At 42.5% G+C, this 18271-nt stretch overlaps 1 protein-coding gene and 1 pseudogene across 2 annotated transcripts in view; one reads left to right on the plus strand and one right to left on the minus strand.

Annotated features, from left to right (window-relative positions):
* The window catches only part of Srpx (sushi repeat containing protein X-linked), a 92145-nt gene that overhangs the window by 29983 nt on the left and 43891 nt on the right, over positions 1 to 18271 (minus strand). The window lies entirely within an intron of this gene.
* On the plus strand, positions 1361 to 1593 carry LOC142841534 (ATP synthase F(0) complex subunit k, mitochondrial pseudogene; annotated as a pseudogene).

Genomic DNA, 18271 nt, shown 5'->3' on the forward strand with positions numbered 1-18271 from the left:
TCTTTGTTGCTGTCGTTTCTATCTTAGACATTTGGACTGGAGGAAGATGGAATTTCAATGCATTTTAAGTTTGTGTCACCCTGATATATAAGGATGGTGAACATTTAAAAAATAGTTCTTGGCCATATTCCCTTAGGAACTCTTTGAGTTCTTGGTCCCATATTTTATTGGGTCACTTGTTTTCTTGATATTTAGCTGTTTAAGTTCTTTATATAACCTAGACTCTAACACTCTATTGGATGTAAAGTTTTTTTTCTCCCATTCTGTAGTCTGTCTCTTTGCTCAAATAGTGTCTTTGCTCAAATAGTGTCTTTGCTCAAATGGTGCCTTTGCTGTCCAGAAGGTTTTAAGTTCCATGAAACCCCATTAGTTGCTCTTCAGGAAGGTATTATTCTTTTCCTCAGTGTATATGCAGGAAATTGGCAGCAGTGAGATGCCATGTCCACTGTCCTCTCACCAGCATTGTGGGATAGACAGAATGTGACACTGGCAGTGGTGGCCGTCAAAGAAACAAGTTTCCTAATCTTAGCGTGACAAGATCATGGTGACCTTTGACCATTGATACAAATTTTCTGACTTCCCCTGTTAGAGTTCATCTGATTTCTTTTCTCCTTCCATTTACTTTCCTTTTGCCCAAAATACCTAGTGAGGATTTTGTTCCCTATATCAAACATTGGCAAATATTTAAGCACACCAACTCAGTGATGAGCGTGTGTGTTTCTGCTGCAACAGTTAGGTTTTGAAATGTCCCTCAAGGCCTGTGTGTCTGAAAACCTGGTCCTCAGGATGGCAAGATTGGGAAGCCATGAAACTGTTAAGAAATGGAGCCCAATCGGAGGGTCCTTAGGTCATTGGTAGTGGGCCCTTGAAGAAGATTACAGGACTGTGGGACTCTAGCCCTGCCCCTGCCCCAATTCCTGGATATTACGAAGTGAGCAGCCTTCTCTGCCTCACGTGCTTTCCAATAATATTCTGCCCTGCCACAGGTAACCAAACAATGGAGACAGCTGACCATGGACTGAAACTGTGAGCCGAGAGAATCCTTTCATGCTTTAAGTTGGTCTTTTCTCAAGTATTGTACCACAGTGAGAGAGAACTGAGCAGCTTTCTCTGAGTAACTGCTACCACCTACAAATCTTTTGACAATGTGAGAGGGGACTTTTATGTGGGTAGGCTGAGTCAGGATTTTGTTTTCTTTTACTTTTTAATTCTTCTCTCTTACGTTATATCCCGACTGCAGTCTCCCCTCCCTCCACTCCTCTCAGTCTCCCCTCCAACTCTCCTTTCCTCCTGTTTCCCATTTAAAAAAAAAGAAGAAGAAGAAAAAGGCATGTTGGGGGTATCTTCCAGTTGGGCCGAGCTGGTGGCTGGGTTTGTTGAAGGACATCAGCTGCGGAATTTGTGATTTGGGTGAAGGTTGAAATCATGGCTGGTCATGAAAGTGATGCCCAATTCCAGTTCACTGGTATTAAAAAGTATTTCAGTTCTTATACTCTCACAGGTAGAATGAATTGTGTACTGGCCACATATGGAGGCATTGTTTCGTTGGTCCTATACTTCAAGTTAAGACCTAAAAAAAAACTCCAGCTGTGAAAGCATCATAACGGGGTCTTTCAATGTCTGACCTCATCTGTAAGTTCCATGCCTGAAGAAGCTGATGTATGTAATACTCTATTTGTGCAATAAATTATGGACCTGGGGGAAAAAGGCTCATCTCCCAGCCTTTTTTTGGTATCAGCCAAACTCAGCATAACAAATACAGTAAGACTAGACATACACCTTCATATCAAGGCTGTAATAGGCAATCCAGTAGAAGAAAATAGGTTCCACGAGCAGGCAGAAGAACCAGAGACACCCCTACCCCTACTCCCAGTTTTAGGAGTCCAACAAAATCTCCAAGCTAAAGAACCATAACATATATGCAGAGGGTCTAGTGTAGCCCCATAGGCTCCATGGCTGCTGCTTCAGTTTCTGTGAGCCCCTATGAGCCCTGCTTAGTTAATACTGTGGACTGCATTCTCCTGGTGTCCTCCACCTCTCTGGCTCCTACCATCCTTCCTACCCCTCTTCTGTGGGGTTCCCCAAGTTCCACCTAATGATTGGGTGTGGGTCTTTGCATCTACTACCACCAGTTGCTTAAAGCCTTTCTGATGACTCTTGGGCTAGACCGCAATCTATGAGTATTGCAGAATATCTACAAGTTCTGTGACACCTTTACCTCAGTACATCTTGCAGGCAGGACAGATTGTAGGTGGAAGGTTCTGTGATTGGGTTGATGTTCCAGTCTCACTGCTGGGAGCCTTGCCTGGTTATAAAGGTGTGGGCTCCACATCCGCTATTAGTAGTCGTCTTTCCTAGGGTTACCCTCATAGATTCCATGGAGTTTCTACTGAACTAGGTTTCTATATCACCGCCCACCCCCGCAATTCCAGTAGTGTCTCCTGGTCCTCTTTTCCCCCATCTGCCATCCCCTCCTTACCTAATTTCTCCTGTTCCCATCCTCACCTGCCCCCAGTCCACCCACAAAAGCTTGAGTGAGGATTTTAAAAGCAGTTGAACTTTTCTTCTACTTCCTAACTAGTTTATCCTTTCATGTAACAGCCAGATGTTTTCTGACAACTGAATTCTTCTGGGAAGAGAAATAGCAAACACTGTGAGCTTATGACAGGTACTGCTTAGACTACCTGTGCAAGGTTTTACAGCTAATGCATGGTAAATTGGAGACTCAAATCTAGTTTGTCTGACCTTCAAACCCACCAGGGTTGGGGAAAATAACCACACACAGGGTGGTGAGCTTTGGGATTACTGACAGGCAAGTGGTCTCTTAATTAGTACCAAAGCAAGTACAAAAGGAACAAGATGAGAAGAGCAAGATCTTGGTATGGCGGAATCTCCTGATCCAATGTTCAGTAGCCACGATCTCATTCCTTCTTTTCACTTTTCTTTTCTGTGCAGTTCTGAGGACCAAATGCAAGACCTCTTGCTTACTAGTTGAATGATTGATTGACTCATTCATTCATTTATTTATTTTAATCCTGGAGCTTGAACCTAGGACCTTTTGTATGCCAGGGAAGCATTCTACCAGTGAGCTATATCTTCATTTTTTTTTTAAAATTTGAGACAGGGTCTTGCTAAATTGCTTAATTTAACCTTAAATTTGTTCTGTAGCCTGCACAGACCTTGAACTTACAATCCTCTTGCTTCTGGTGCTTATCAAGCTGCTGGAGTTACAGGCATGCAGCACCAGACCTGGCTAGTCATTTCTTCTTAACAAAAGATTAGAAGCTGTGTTAGCGCTAAGCCGCCTTTCCTTGGGGAAGAAATCATAGCTCCGTGTAAAAATAGATTGCCCTTTCCAATAATTGCTCAGGAATCATCATGCAAAGTAGCATTAGGCAAATGAAAATAATTATGTTTGTAGAGAATCATACTGTGAGGAAGTTCGTTCCCCATGAGAAAAGACACACTCTCAGAAGGACAACGAAAACAGTTCTGTTAGTGGAGGATGATACTGCAAAGATATTTTCCAAGAGAACACACATGTGGAAAAGGACAAGACTCTCATCCCTTTTTTTCTTCCTTCCTGGTTTGGAAGGCATTGTATATGGGTAATAGTTGAGGCTGCAGCAGCCATTTTGTTAGCAAGAAGGGCAGTCTTTTCATCTGAGAACAGTAGCAGGGGTGAGTAAAAAAAAATCCTGAGGTCTGTGATGATCTCATTTGGCTACTAAATAATCTTTAGATATCAGTGACCTCTCTGCTTATTTTGTCAACAATAAATGTCCTTTCAATCTAAGCCACTATGCATAGCACTGTTGGTTTCTTGCAGGTGAATACATCCAAGCTGATACAAACTTGGACTTAATAGCTACTGTTAATTTTTTTTAAAGTTCAAAGAAAATAATTAGTTGTTGCTAATTGTTAAATTTATTAAATTATTTAAATGTATAAAATTATTAAAATTAGCTGTTGCTCCAAAAACATTTCCAGTTTCTATTCAACCTGAATATGTAGATCAACTTCTATAAAACATCTGATGAGCAGTCTACAAAATAGAGATAGGAAAAAAAAAACTCAGTGTGTTCAGAAAGTTGGGCTTACTGAAGCAAAGAATCATACACATTATCTAAAGATTTTCCACAAGATAAGAAAGGAAGAAAACAGCCAGGCAGTGGTAGCATGGGCCTTTAATCGCAGCATTCCGAAGGCAAATACGGGCGATCTTTGTGAGTTCAAAGCTAGCCTGGTCTACAGGACAGCTAGGACTGTTACACAGAAAAATTCTGTCTCAAAAAAAGCAAAAGAAAAAATAAATGAAGACAGGAGGGAAGGAAGGAAGGAAGGAAGGAAGGAAGGAAGGAAGGAAGGAAGGAAGGAAGACAGGAAGGAAGGAAGGAAGGAAGGAAGGAAGGAAGGAAGGAAGGAAGGAAGGAAGGAAGGAAGGAGCCATTTTAGGGTTGGCAAGAGACTTGGCTCTAGAGGGGTTCTCAGGTGTCCAAGGGGATTTCCCCAGCTAGGTCCGTGGGTAGCAGAAGAGAGGGTGCCTGAACTGGCCTTCTCCCACAGCCACACTGATGAATATCTTGCATATCATCATAGAACCTTAATCTGGCGATGGATGGAGATAGAGACACAGACCCACATTGGAGCACTGGACTGAGCTCCCAAGGCCCAGATGAAGAGCAAAAGGAGGGAGAACATGAGCAAGGAAGTCAGGACTGCGAGGGGTGCATCCACCCATGGAGACGGTGGGACTGATCTAATGGGAGTTCACCAAGGCCAGCTGGACTGGGAATGATGGAGCATGTGATCAAAACGGACTCTCTGAATGTGGCTAACAAGGAGGGCGGAATGAGAAGCCAGTAATAATGACACCGGATTTTGATTCTACTGCATGTACTGGCTTTTTGGGAGCTTAGTCTGTTTGGATGCTCACCTTCCTAGACCTAGATGGAGGGGGGAGGGCCTTGGACTTCCCACAGGGCAGGGCACCCTGACTTCCCTTAGTACTAGAGAGCGAGCGGGAGGGGGAGTGAGGGGAGTGGGAGGGAAATGGGAGGATGGGAAGAGGTGGAAATTTTTAATAAATAAATAAATAAAGTAAAACAGAGGACAGAGAAAAGGGGGCTTTTCCTCCTAAGGTCTTTATATAAAAGGTGATTCTTATAGAAGTCTCTTAATTGAGGTTTAATGTGACACCCATTTTAGTCTGCATATGGTTCAGATTCCCACTCATTGGAAAGCAGGCTCCAGGACTTCTTCCACACAAAGGCAAGTTGGCTCAGAAATCAGAAATTCAAAGCCATGGATGATTTTGTCCCTCAGCTATACCTAAAGCCAATTGCGTTTATAGTTCTGCCCTCCTTGCAGTTCTTTTTAAAGTATCTGCTCACAACTTCCCCATAGTTCAAAGAGAGGTCTTCCTGGGCTCGTTCCCTGTCACTTGGAATGCCTACATAAATAAAAACCATCGAGGCCTCAAAGTAATGCATTGAAACGCCATGGGACATCTAGAATTTTGGAGAAGACTACAGTGTTCCTTTCCTCCCTCCATAAAGTTTCTTACTATTCAGTGGGGAGTCAGGAAAGGTTGAGACTGATGGAAAACCTAGCCAGTTTGCTAAAAGAATCCAATCATTCAACATGCTACATAATCTGAATTGGCAGATGAATTGGTTCTATGTCATGTCACCAGTCAAAAAGACTGAATTTATTTCTTTGCTGATTTTGTGCTTTGTTCTGCATTCTTAATATTTTATGCTCAGAATTATACTAAAATCACTGAGAAAATAGATAGAATTCACTGTGTGCTAGGTATACTTCACTTGATCACCATCACCTACTCCAGAACCAATCTGAACACATTTTTAGTATATGAACTCACTTTCCTGGGAGAAAAGATGATGACGTTAAGTAGAGTTAATAAGGTTCTGTGACATAAAAAAAATTAAGAGTCATGTTTTATAGCATTCTTTACTATGACACATGCTAACACATTTTCTGAAGAAGTATGTAATACACCCTTAGTACTAAAATCTTTTTAGTGTGTGGGATAAACAAGCAAGAAGAAGCACGGTATTGTGACCTCTCTAATTCAAGCATCTGGGAAGCTGAGACAGGACAACTGCCATAAGTTCAAGGCCAGCCTGGACACACAGTAAGATCATGTGTCAAAAGCCTAACAAATAAGGAAAGAAGCAAAATAAATATTTATTTACATTAGATCAGATTGATTTTGTCTTCACTAGTGATGTCCAGTGACACATTCTATAGTGATGGCAATGTCCTGTATCTGCAGTAACTAATGGGGTAAGTAGTAGCCACATGTGGATACTGGGCACTTTAAATGTAATCATTATGACCGAGGAAGTGAGTATTTTACTTTCTGCAGTTTGTCAGCCATGCATAACTGAGGTTCAACAATACTATATGGAAAATTCAACGAATGTTACCCCCAGACTTTACACTGCATACCATCCTAAATAGCATGATGAAATCATATGGTCTGACCTAGAACCTGAATTATCTTCATTCAGAGTATGCACATTGTTTATAATGTTCACCCGTTCATCATTCTGGAACTACTGATTTTGAGATCAAAATCACGTGGCCTTATTTTACTTAATGATGGCTTCAAAGCACAGGAGCTGGCAACATGAATATACTAGAGAGAAGCTGTAAGGTTTTACCTTTAGGTTAAAAAGTTAAAGTTTCCACGGTAGGAAAGAAAAAGCATGTATGCTGAGGTCGTGGTGGTCTATAACAGGAACAAATCTTTAATCCATGAAGTCATGAAGGCTGTACTACCTCCAAATGCAGAAGCTACAACAAGAGCTTATATGCTTAGTCATTCAGCTCACTTCATGTTATTGTGTAGACATTGGATTGCCTCAAATCATCACTAGAAGTATGAGCAGAGTATGAAATATGTGTTTAAGAGAGATCATATTTTCATAACTTATTATAATATAGTTGTGATTATTCTTATAACTTATTATAGTACAGCTATGATTATTCTATTCTAAAATTGTTGATCTCTTTGCATAAGTTATAAATTGGAAACTTATCACAGGCATGGATGTACATGTAAGAACAGTAAATAAAAAGTTTGGCACAATTCAAAGATTCAGGCCACCCCCGGGACCATGCTCTCTGCTGATCAGGGGAAAACATATTTGATTAGCTTCTGAACAAAGATCAAATACAGGGCATTGCCAAGGAAACATCACCTAAGGATGAAACCAAGGATGGGGCTGTAGAATTCAGTGTTAAACTAATAAGGTAACACAGTGTACCTTTTGCCATACAAAAGTACCATCAAAGGGATTAAAGGTAGACCTCAGAACCCTCTAAAAATAATATTTTGTGGCGTTCTCATCTGAATCTCTCTCCTTCCAAGAAACCAAGAGAGCATCTGTCTAAACCTCAACTACTCTAAAATTATTTCATTGTGTAATATGTTCTTAAAATATACATTAAAATCAAAGAAGTCATTTTATCCTTGTTTTTTTTAACCAGTCTCTAGTTTGATGATTCATAATCACATTTTCTACTTAATTCAGTGAGTATATTTTAAAGGACTCTATTACCTTGTACTTGCAAATGAGCTTCTGGAGAAAATAGCAACATAATATGATCATACATTACTAGCATAAAATTTAAAGTATTATATATAGTACAAGAATATTAGCACTATCAAACTTTTCTGTATATTTCAAAAATGTCTTAACCATATTATATAATTTATAGTTAAGAAAATTATATTTATGTATTTATTCAATTTAATAATCAGTAGGAAAAGCCACTCAGTCTTCTCTAGTGAAATAAATTGTTGTCAAGGTTTAGTCTATAGATTCAGTGGTAAAATTGGTGGTAAGGAAAAAAAGTCTTTCTGGCTCAAGGTATTAGAATATTTTATCCTCTGAGACTATGGTTTGCTATAGGTTTTCATAACTTAAAATTCCTTAAGAAATGGCAGCCCACAGAAAACTTTTATCGTGGAACAATATTGCCACTTAGTCTCTTGAATTCTTCTGGTTGTTAATGCATGTGAGCAGACAATCATGTGTGGTGACCTCAAACAAGGGTCAATCTCCAAGACGCGTGGACAGAGGGCAGAAGATTCCATCAGTTGTTATTCTCTTTGTTTGCTGCGTCTTTGTGTCACTTGGGTATCTGGGTAACTGTAGCCGCATACAAAGAAGTTGGCAATGTTCCTTTTGTTTCTATTTGTATGAAACAATCTGAGAAGTATTGATACTAGCTCTTCTTTGAAATTCTGGTAGAATTCTATGCTAAGACCACCTGGTTTGGGGATTTTTTTTCCTGATTTTTAGGAACCTGTTCCTCATGTTGGATTTCCTTGCTCAGCCTTGATGAAGGGGGAGGAGCTCAGTCCTGCCTCAACTTGGTGTGCCCATGCTTTGCTCAAGCCCATGGGAGGCCTGCTCCTTTCTGAATGGAGATGGAAGAGGGGTGGGTGAGGGGGTACATGGGAGTGGGAGAGGGAACAAGAGGAGAGGAGGGAGGGGAAACTGTGATTAGTTTGTAAAATAAACATGCTAATGAAATTAGAAAAACTTCAGGAGATTCAAATGCATGGAGGACTATTGGGAAATCCCAGCACCTACAAGGCAGACCACCAGACCAGCTCTGTTAAGTTTTTGGCAATGTTTTCCCACAGGAGAGAAACCAGACCAATATGCAAATGAAGGTATCAGAGGAGCAGTGCTTGGAAGAAACAAGCTTTTCAGGCTGTTTGCTTTGCTCTCAAGAAACAGGCCCAGACAATTATTCACAGAAGCCAAAACTGTAAAGGGTATCTTCCTTGGATGACTTGTTTCTCAGAATCCATGGCACACTAACAAATAAAACCCTAAAGGTGAGGAAACAGAGGGATACCCCTGGGGGAGGATCCTTGTTACACATAGAACAAAAGCAGTCAGAGACCCTTTGACTAATCACAAGGAATAGATGAAGAAAATGTTTGCTGACAATGTTTCCATTGAGGGGAGAAGATTCACGGAAAGGTCCAGTGGAACAAGTCCTTACACCCCTTTTATCTTCTGCTACCACCCCAGGCGCCTCTCCTGCATCAGCATCAACCACAGACTGCTTATGACTGAAGAGTAGTAGAATTGGAAGTGTCAGAGCACATAACACAAAACAAGGACAGTTGCTGATGTGTGCATTTGAGGTTGATTTATATAGCTCTCTGCACAGCACAGTTCTGTCTTGGGCCTTTAGTTACATTATCTTCTCCAGCTTTACTATTCAAAGTGGATATATTGTGAAATAGTCACCAAAGCCCAGTTTTAGGTAACATGTCCACCAGTCCATGTGGTTCTCATTCAGCATTATGACGAAGACCACTCAATTTTACACTCGAAACTTTTCTCATGTGAACTGGTAATAATGTATTCACCCTGCCAAAAAGTCACAATAGCAGTTTACTCCTTCCCGTGGGTCTTAGCGACATGAACTAACAAGATGGTGATTTCAAAGATCTTAAAACTTACAGATTTGTCTAGGTAGTTCTCTGCTTCTTTATTCAGAATGGAAGACTCCAAAGATTTGAGCGGGGCTTTGGGGGACTGGCTGGTAATGGCTTTGCTTCTACCTCATTGATTCAGGACCTAGAAAATATGTTCCATAGGACATAAGACTGATACGATGCTTTCTTATCTATCCTTGATCTTTTTCTCTCTAGCAGGAAACAGTGTTGAGAAACATGGTATTAAGTTACTGTTTCTAACTAAATGTATGGCCCAGACTGAAGGAGCCTTTCATTGATGAGTTTCAATTCCCTCCTTTAAAAACTGGAATGCAAAGGGTGCGGGGTGAATTTCAAATTGTTTTCCCTCACTCTGAACGCTCTCATCCTCAGCCTTTGCAGTTGGGAAAAATGCCATCAAATGAATCTATTTGAACTCCCCTCCTCCAACAAGCAATGAACAACTAGCATGCTGTGCAGTTTCCAAAGTCACAACGTTCTTTCACGTAAATGAAAGGCCCTTTCATATACTGCTTCTAAGTTCTCAGTGAAGAAGCCCCGTTCTTTTGGTAGGTGTCATCAATGACTCAGAAGTCTTCCTGGGAGAGGCAGTGACTCTTAGCTACCTTGTTCATAACTGCATTATCAGTTCAGAGAATGATCTCAGCATTAATTAAATGAACTTAGTTTTTCTCAATTTCTATTTTTTCAAATGTTAAGTGGGTTCATCATTAGTCAGTCTTATCATACATCAAGGGAGTGTCTGAACTTGCTTCTTTGTCCTTTTTTATGATCCACATGAAAGCCAGTCCCCTCCCCTTAGTCTCTTTTCTATTTTATTTATTATAGTACATGAATGATTTCCCTGCATGCACAAATTTATATCAACCATATGCATGCCTGATGCCCACAGAGGTTAGAAGAGGACATCATATCCCTTGGGACTAGAATTATAGGCAGTTGTGAGCCACCATGTGGGTACTGGGAATCTAACCTGGGTCCTCTACAAAAGCAGCAAGTGTTCCTAACAGTGAGTCATTTCTCCACCCTATCTTCTCAAGTGCAAAGGAGAGTTCAAAATCTAGTTACTTGAGTTTGTCTTTTTCCAATGATCATAATTAATTTGTGAAGCAGCACTCCCTAAATGTTCAAGCATTTTTAAACTTACTATGTAGCCCAGGTTGGCCTCAAATTCTTGATCCCCCTGCCACAGCCTTCCAAGTGCCCCATGCTCTAATCAGTCTTTAAAACTCAATTCTCCGGGAGAGCCTCCCTGCTCTGCCTGCTTGGGCGCTGGGTCCTAACCCCAAGCATAGGGTAAAGGGGAGCTCGGGGGCTTCTTTGTCCCCATAGCCCACCTGCAGCAAGCAGGGTGGGCCCTTTGTCTGCGAGCGAACCAAGCAGCACGGAGTTTCATCAGGGCACCTAGTGAGACATCATTGTGGTGAGTGAGTGCTGCGGCACCCGGGAACAGCCCGCCTACACTTCCTGATCAACCTACAGGGCTACACTGCCCGGTACCTCCTCTCTCTTCCTATCCCATCCAGCTTACATCCAGATCCCCCCACCCTCTGTTTCTCTTCCCCCTCCCTGCCCTGGTGGCAGAGAGCCTCCCTGCTCTGCCTGCTTGGGTGCTGGGTCCTAACCCCAAGCATAGGGTAAAGGGGAGCTCGGGGGCTTCTTTGTCCCCATAGCCCGCCTGCAGCAAGCAGGGTGGGCCCTTTGTCTGCGAGCGAACCAAGCAGCACGGACTTTCATCAGGGCACCTAGTGAGACATCATTGTGGTGAGCGAGCGCACCCGGGAACAGCCTGCCTACACTTCCTGATCAACCTACAGGGCTACACTGCCCGGTACCTCCTCTCTCTTCCTATCCCATCCAGCTTACATCCAGATCCCCCCACCCTCTGTTTCTCTTCCCCCTCCCTGCCCTGGTGGCAGAGAGCCTCCCTGCTCTGCCTGCTTGGGCGCTGGGTCCTAACCCCAAGCGTAGGGTAAAGGGGAGCTCGGGGGCTTCTTTGTCCCCATAGCCCGCCTGCAGCAAGCAGGGTGGGCCCTTTGTCTGCGAGCGAACCAAGCAGCACGGACTTTCATCAGGGCACCTAGTGAGACATCATTGTGGTGAGCGAGTGCTGTGGCACCCGGGAACAGCCCGCCTACACTTCCTGATCAACCTACAGGGCTACACTGCCCGGTACCTCCTCTCTCTTCCTATCCCATCCAGCTTACATCCAGATCCCCCCACCCTCTGTTTCTCTTCCCCCTCCCTGCCCTGGTGGCAGAGAGCCTCCCTGCTCTGCCTGCTTGGGCGCTGGGTCCTAACCCCAAGCATAGGGTAAAGGGGAGCTCGGGGGCTTCTTTGTCCCCATAGCCCACCTGCAGCAAGCAGGGTGGGCCCTTTGTCTGCGAGCGAACCAAGCAGCACGGAGTTTCATCAGGGCACCTAGTGAGACATCATTGTGGTGAGTGAGTGCTGCGGCACCCGGGAACAGCCCGCCTACACTTCCTGATCAACCTACAGGGCTACACTGCCCGGTACCTCCTCTCTCTTCCTATCCCATCCAGCTTACATCCAGATCCCCCCACCCTCTGTTTCTCTTCCCCCTCCCTGCCCTGGTGGCAGAGAGCCTCCCTGCTCTGCCTGCTTGGGCGCTGGGTCCGAACCCCAAGCGTAGGGTAAAGGGGAGCTCGGGGGCTTCTTTGTCCCCATAGCCCGCCTGCAGCCAGCAGGGTGGGCCCTTTGTCTGCGAGCGAACCAAGCAGCACGGACTTTCATCAGGGCACCTAGTGAGACATCATTGTGGTGAGTGAGTGCTGCGGCACCCGGGAACAGCCCACCTACACTTCCTGATCAACCTACAGGGCTACACTGCCCGGTACCTCCTCTCTCTTCCTATCCCATCCAGCTTACATCCAGATCCCCCTACCCCCTGTCTCCCTCCATCCCTCCCTTCTTGGAGCAGAGTGCCTCCCTGTTCAGCCTGCCTGGGCGCTGGAACTGAACCCGAAGGTGAGTGCAAAGGGGAAGGTGGTAGCTCCTTTGTCTCCATAACCTGCCTGCAGCAAGCAGGGTGGGCCTTTGTTTGGAAGCTAACCAAGCAGCAAGGAGATCGGAACTGGACTCCAGGAGAAACAGCACGGGGGAGTGACATCACTTGGAAGGTACATCAGTTGGCAAGAAGACCTGATCCTGTAAAAGAAGATCCATAGGAGAATATTGGAAGGAAGAGATGGGGAGACGCCAATGCAAGAATTCACCCAACAATCTGAAGAACAACACGAAACCACCAGAAGCCAGCGACCTCACAACAGGAGGACATGAACACCTTAATCATGAAGAAGGAGAAAAAACTGACTTCATGACAGTGATTGACACCCTTAAACAGCATATAAAAAACGCCCTTATAGAAATGGATGAGAAGTATAACAGAAAGCTCGAGGAATTGAGTAAATCAGTGAATGATACCCTAGGAAAGCAAGGAGAAACAATCAAGCAGATAATGGAAACAGTTCATGATTTGAAAAATGAAATGGAGGCAAAGAAGAAAACACAAACAGAGGGCTGGCTGGACATGGAAAATCTAGGTAAACGAATAGAGACTACAGAAACAAGCATAACCAGCAGAATACAAGAGATAGAAGAAAGAATCTCAGAGTCTGAGGATAACATAGAGAAAATAAACGCACTGATCAAAGAAAACAGCAAGTCCAACAAACTCTCATCACAAAACATTCAGGAAATATGGGACACAATAAAAAGACCAAACCTAAGAATAATTGGAGTAGAAGAAGGAGAAGAAGTGCAGCTCAACGGTCCAGAAAATATACTTAACAAAATTATAGAAGAAAACTTTCCCAACCTGAAGAAGGATGTACCTATGAAGGTTCAAGAGGCATACAGAACTCCAAATAGGCTGGATCAAAAAAAAACATCCCCTCGTCATATAATAATCAAAACACAAAATATACAGAATAAAGAAAGAATATTAAGAGCCGCAAAGGAAAAAGGCCAACTTACTTATAAAGGTAAACCTATCAGACTTACACCTGACTTCTCTATGGAAACCATGAAAGCCAGAAGGTCCTGGATAGATGTACTGCAAAAACTAAGAGACCATGGATGCAAGCCCAGACTACTATATCCAGCCAAGCTTTCGTTCACCATAAATGGAGAAAACAAAATTTTCCAGGATAAAAACAAATTTAAGCAATACGTAGCCACAAATCCAGCCTTACAGAAAATAATAGAAGGAAAATCACTAACCAAGGAGTCCAACAAAGACCTCAATAACTCAGACATCTAGAAACCCTTCACCAGCGCAACTCAAAGAAGGGAAACACACAAACCCTACTACTTAAAAAGTGACCGGAGTTAACAACCACTGGTCATTAATATCACTTAATGTCAATGGACTCAACTCACCTATAAAAAGGCACAGGCTAAGAGACTGGATACGAAAACAGGACCCAACATTCTGCTGTCTACAAGAAACACATCTCAACCACAAAGACAGGCACCTACTCAGAGTAAAGGGCTAGGAAAAGGCTTATCAAGCAAATGGACCTAAGAAACAAGCAGGTGTGGCCATACTAATTTCTAACAAAGTTGACTTCAAACTTAAATCAATCAAAAGAGATGGAGAGGGACATTTTATACTCATAACAGGAAAAATTCATCAGGAAGAAATCTCAATCCTGAATATATATGCCCCTAATATAAAAGCACCCACGTATGTAAAAGAAACATTGCTAAAATTCAAGGCAGCCATCAAACCGCACACACTAATAGTAGGAGACTTCAACACTCCTCTTTCACCAATGGACAGGTCAATCAGACAGAAACCTAACAGAGAAATTAGAGAATTAATGGAGGTAATGAAGCAAATGGACTTAACAGACATCTATAGAATATTCCACCCAAATAGGAAAGAATATACCTTTTTCTCTGCAGCTCATGGAACCTTCTCGAAAATTGACCACATACTTGGTAACAAAGCTAACTTACACAGCTACAAAAAAATATTACTAACCACCTGTGTCTTATCAGACCACCATGGATTAAAGTTAGAATTCAACAACAATGCTACCCCCAGAAAGCCTACAAACTCATGGAAACTGAACAGTCAACTACTGAACCATACCTGGATTAAGGAAGAAATAAAGAAAGAAATTAAAGTCTTCCTTGAATTCAATGAAAATAAAGAAACAACATACTCGAACTTATGGGACACTATGAAAGCAGTCCTGAGAGGAAAGTTCATAGCACTAAGTGCCCACTTAAAGAAAACAGAGAAAGCACATATTGGAGACTTAACAGCCCACCTGAAAGCTCTAGAAAAAAAAGAAGCAGACTCACCTAGGAGGAGTAGAAGACTGGAAATAATCAAACTGAGGGCTGAAATCAACAAAATAGAAACACAAAAAACAATCCAAAGAATCAATGAATCAAGAAGCTGGTTCCTGGAAAAAATCAACAAGATTGACAAACCCCTATCCAAACTAATCAAACGGCAGAGAGAAAATTTGCAAATTAATAAGATCAGAAATGAAAAGGGGGACATAACCACAAACACAGAGGAAATTCAGAGAGTCATTAGATCTTACTACAAAAGCTTGTATGCCACTAAACTGGAAAATGTAAAAGAAATGGACACTTTCTTAGATAAATACGATTTACCAAAATTAAATCAGGACCAGGTGAACAAGCTAAACAGACCTGTCAGTCGCGAAGAACTAGAAGCTGTTATCAAAAACCTCCCTACCAAAAAAAGCCCAGGGCCAGATGGTTTCAATGCGGAATTCTACCAGAACTTCCAAGAAGACCTAATACCTATACTCCTCAATGTATTCCACAATATAGAAACAGAAGAGTCATTACCAAATTCCTTTTATGAAGCTACAGTTACTCTGATACCAAAACCACACAAAGACTCAACCAGGAAAGAGAATTACAGGCCGATCTCACTCATGAATATCGACGCAAAAATCCTCAACAAAATACTGGCAAACCGAATCCAAGAACACATCCGAAAAATTATACATTATGATCAAGTAGGCTTCATTCCTGAGATGCAGGGCTGGTTCAACATACGAAAATCTATCAATGTAATCCAGCATATAAATAAACTGAAAGAAAAAAACCATATGATCATTTCATTAGATGCTGAAAAAGCATTTGACAAAATTCAACACCCTTTTATGTTAAAAGTCTTGGAGAGATTAGGGATACAAGGGTCATACCTAAATATAATAAAAGCTATATACAGCAAGCCGACAGCTAACATCAAATTAAATGGAGAGAAACTCAAAGCCATCCCGCTTAACTCAGGAACACGACAAGGCTGCCCACTTTCGCCATACCTCTTCAATATAGTGCTGGAAGTTCTAGCAATAGCAATAAGACAGCATAATGGGATCAAGGGGATTCGAATTGGAAATGAAGAAGTTAAACTTTCGTTATTCGCAGATGATATGATAGTGTACATAAGCGACCCCCAAAATTCCACCAAAGAACTTTTACAGCTGATAAACAGCTTTAGTAATGTGGCAGGATACAAGATCAACTCCAAAAAATCAGTCGCCCTCCTATACTCAAAGGATATGGAAGCAGAGAGGAAAATCAGAGAAGCTTCTCCATTCACGATAGCCACAAACAGCATAAAATATCTTGGGGTAAATCTAACCAAGGAAGTGAAAGATCTATTTGACAAGAACTTTAAGGCATTGAAGAAAGAAATTGAAGAGGATACCAAAAAATGGATGGACATCCCTTGCTCTTGGATTGGGAGGATCAACATAGTAAAAATGGCAATTCTACCAAAGGCAATTTATAGATTCAATGCAATCCCCATCAAGATCCCATCAAAATTCTTCACAGATCTGGAGAGGACAATAATCAACTTTATATGGAAAAACAAAAAACCCAGGATAGCCAAAACAATCCTATACAATAAAGGATCTTCTGGAGGCATTACCATCCCTGACTTCAAACTCTATTACAGAGCTACAGTAATGAAAACAGGGTGGTACTGGCATAAAAACAGAGAAGTCGACCAATGGAATCGTATAGAAGACCCGGACTTTATCCCACAAACCTATGAACACCTCATTTTCGATAAAGGAGCTAAAAGTTTACATTGGAAGAAAGAAAGCATCTTCAACAAATGGTGCTGGCACAACTGGATGTCAACCTGTAGAAGAATGAAAATAGACCCATATCTATCACCGTGCACAAAACTCAAGTCCAAATGGATTAAAGACCTCAATATCAGCCCGAAAACACTGAACCTGATAGAAGAGAAAGTGGGCAATACCCTACAACAGATGGGCACAGGCGATCGCTTCTTAGGTATAACCCCAGAAGCACAGACATTAAGGGCAACATTGAATAAATGGGACCTACTAAAACTGAGAAGCTTCTGTAAAGCAAAGGACACTGTCACTAAGACACAAAGGCAACCTACTGACTGGGAGAAGATCTTCACCAACCCCGCAACAGACAAAGGTCTGATCTCCAAAATATATAGAGAACTCAAGAAACTAGACTTTAAAATGCTAATTAACCCAATTAAAAAATGGGGCGCTGAACTGAACAGAGAATTCTCAACAGAAGAAGTTCAAATGACCAAAAGACACTTAAGGTCATGCTCAACCTCCTTAGCGATCAGGGAAATGCAAATCAAAACAACTTTGAGATATCATCTTACACCTGTAAGATTGGCTAAAGTCAAAAACATCAAGGATAGCCTTTGCTGGAGAGGCTGTGGAGGAAGGGGTACCCTCATCCATTGCTGGTGGGAATGCAATCTTGTGCAACCACTGTGGAAGTCAGTGTTTCGGTTTCTCCGGAAATTCGGGATCAACCTACCCCTGGACCCAGCAATACCACTCTTGGGAATGTACCCAAGAGATGCTCTATCACATGTCAAAAGCATTTGTTCAACTATGTTCATAGCAGTATTATTTGTAATAGCCAGAACCTGGAAACAACCTAGATGCCCTTCAATGGAAGAATGGATGAAGAAAGTATGGAATATATACACACTAGAGTACTACGCTGCGGTAAAAAACAATGACTTCTCGAATTTTGCATGCAAATGGATGGAAATAGAAAACACTATCCTGAGTGAGGTATCCCAGGCCCAAAAAGACGAACATGGGATGTACTCACTCATAATTGGTTTCTAGCCATAAATAGGGTTCACGGAGTCTACAATAGGCGAATCTAAAGAAGCTAAGTAAGAAGGTGAACCCAAGGAAAAACATATAGTTATCCTCTTGGATAAGGGAAGTAGACAAAATTGCCGGGGGGAAAAGTGGGATCTTGGGGGTGGGGTGGGATGGGGGTTAGGGGAGATGGGGAGAGAAAAGGTAGAAGGGAAGGAGGGTGGACTTGGGGAAACAGGAGGATCGGGATAAAGGAAGGTTGGATAGGGGAGCACGGAACCACAATTCTTAGTTAAGGGACCTACTTTAGGGTGGGCAGGAGACTTGACCCTAGAGGGGCTCCCAGGTGCCCAAGCTGAGGTCCCCAGTTAGTTCCTTGGGCAGCTGAGGATAGGGAACCTGAAATGACCCTACCCTAGAGCAATACTGACGAATATATTGCATACCATCCTAGAACTTGCATCTGGCGATGGATGGAGATAGAGACAGAGACCCACACTGGAGCACTGGACTGAGCTCCCAAGGTCCCAATGAGGAGCAGAAGGAGTGAGAACATGAGCAAAGATGTCGGGACCACGAGGAGTGCACCCACCCACTGAGACAGTGGAGATGA

This window comes from Microtus pennsylvanicus, chromosome X, assembly GCF_037038515.1.
Source record: "Microtus pennsylvanicus isolate mMicPen1 chromosome X, mMicPen1.hap1, whole genome shotgun sequence".
Lineage (NCBI taxonomy): Eukaryota > Metazoa > Chordata > Mammalia > Rodentia > Cricetidae > Microtus > Microtus pennsylvanicus.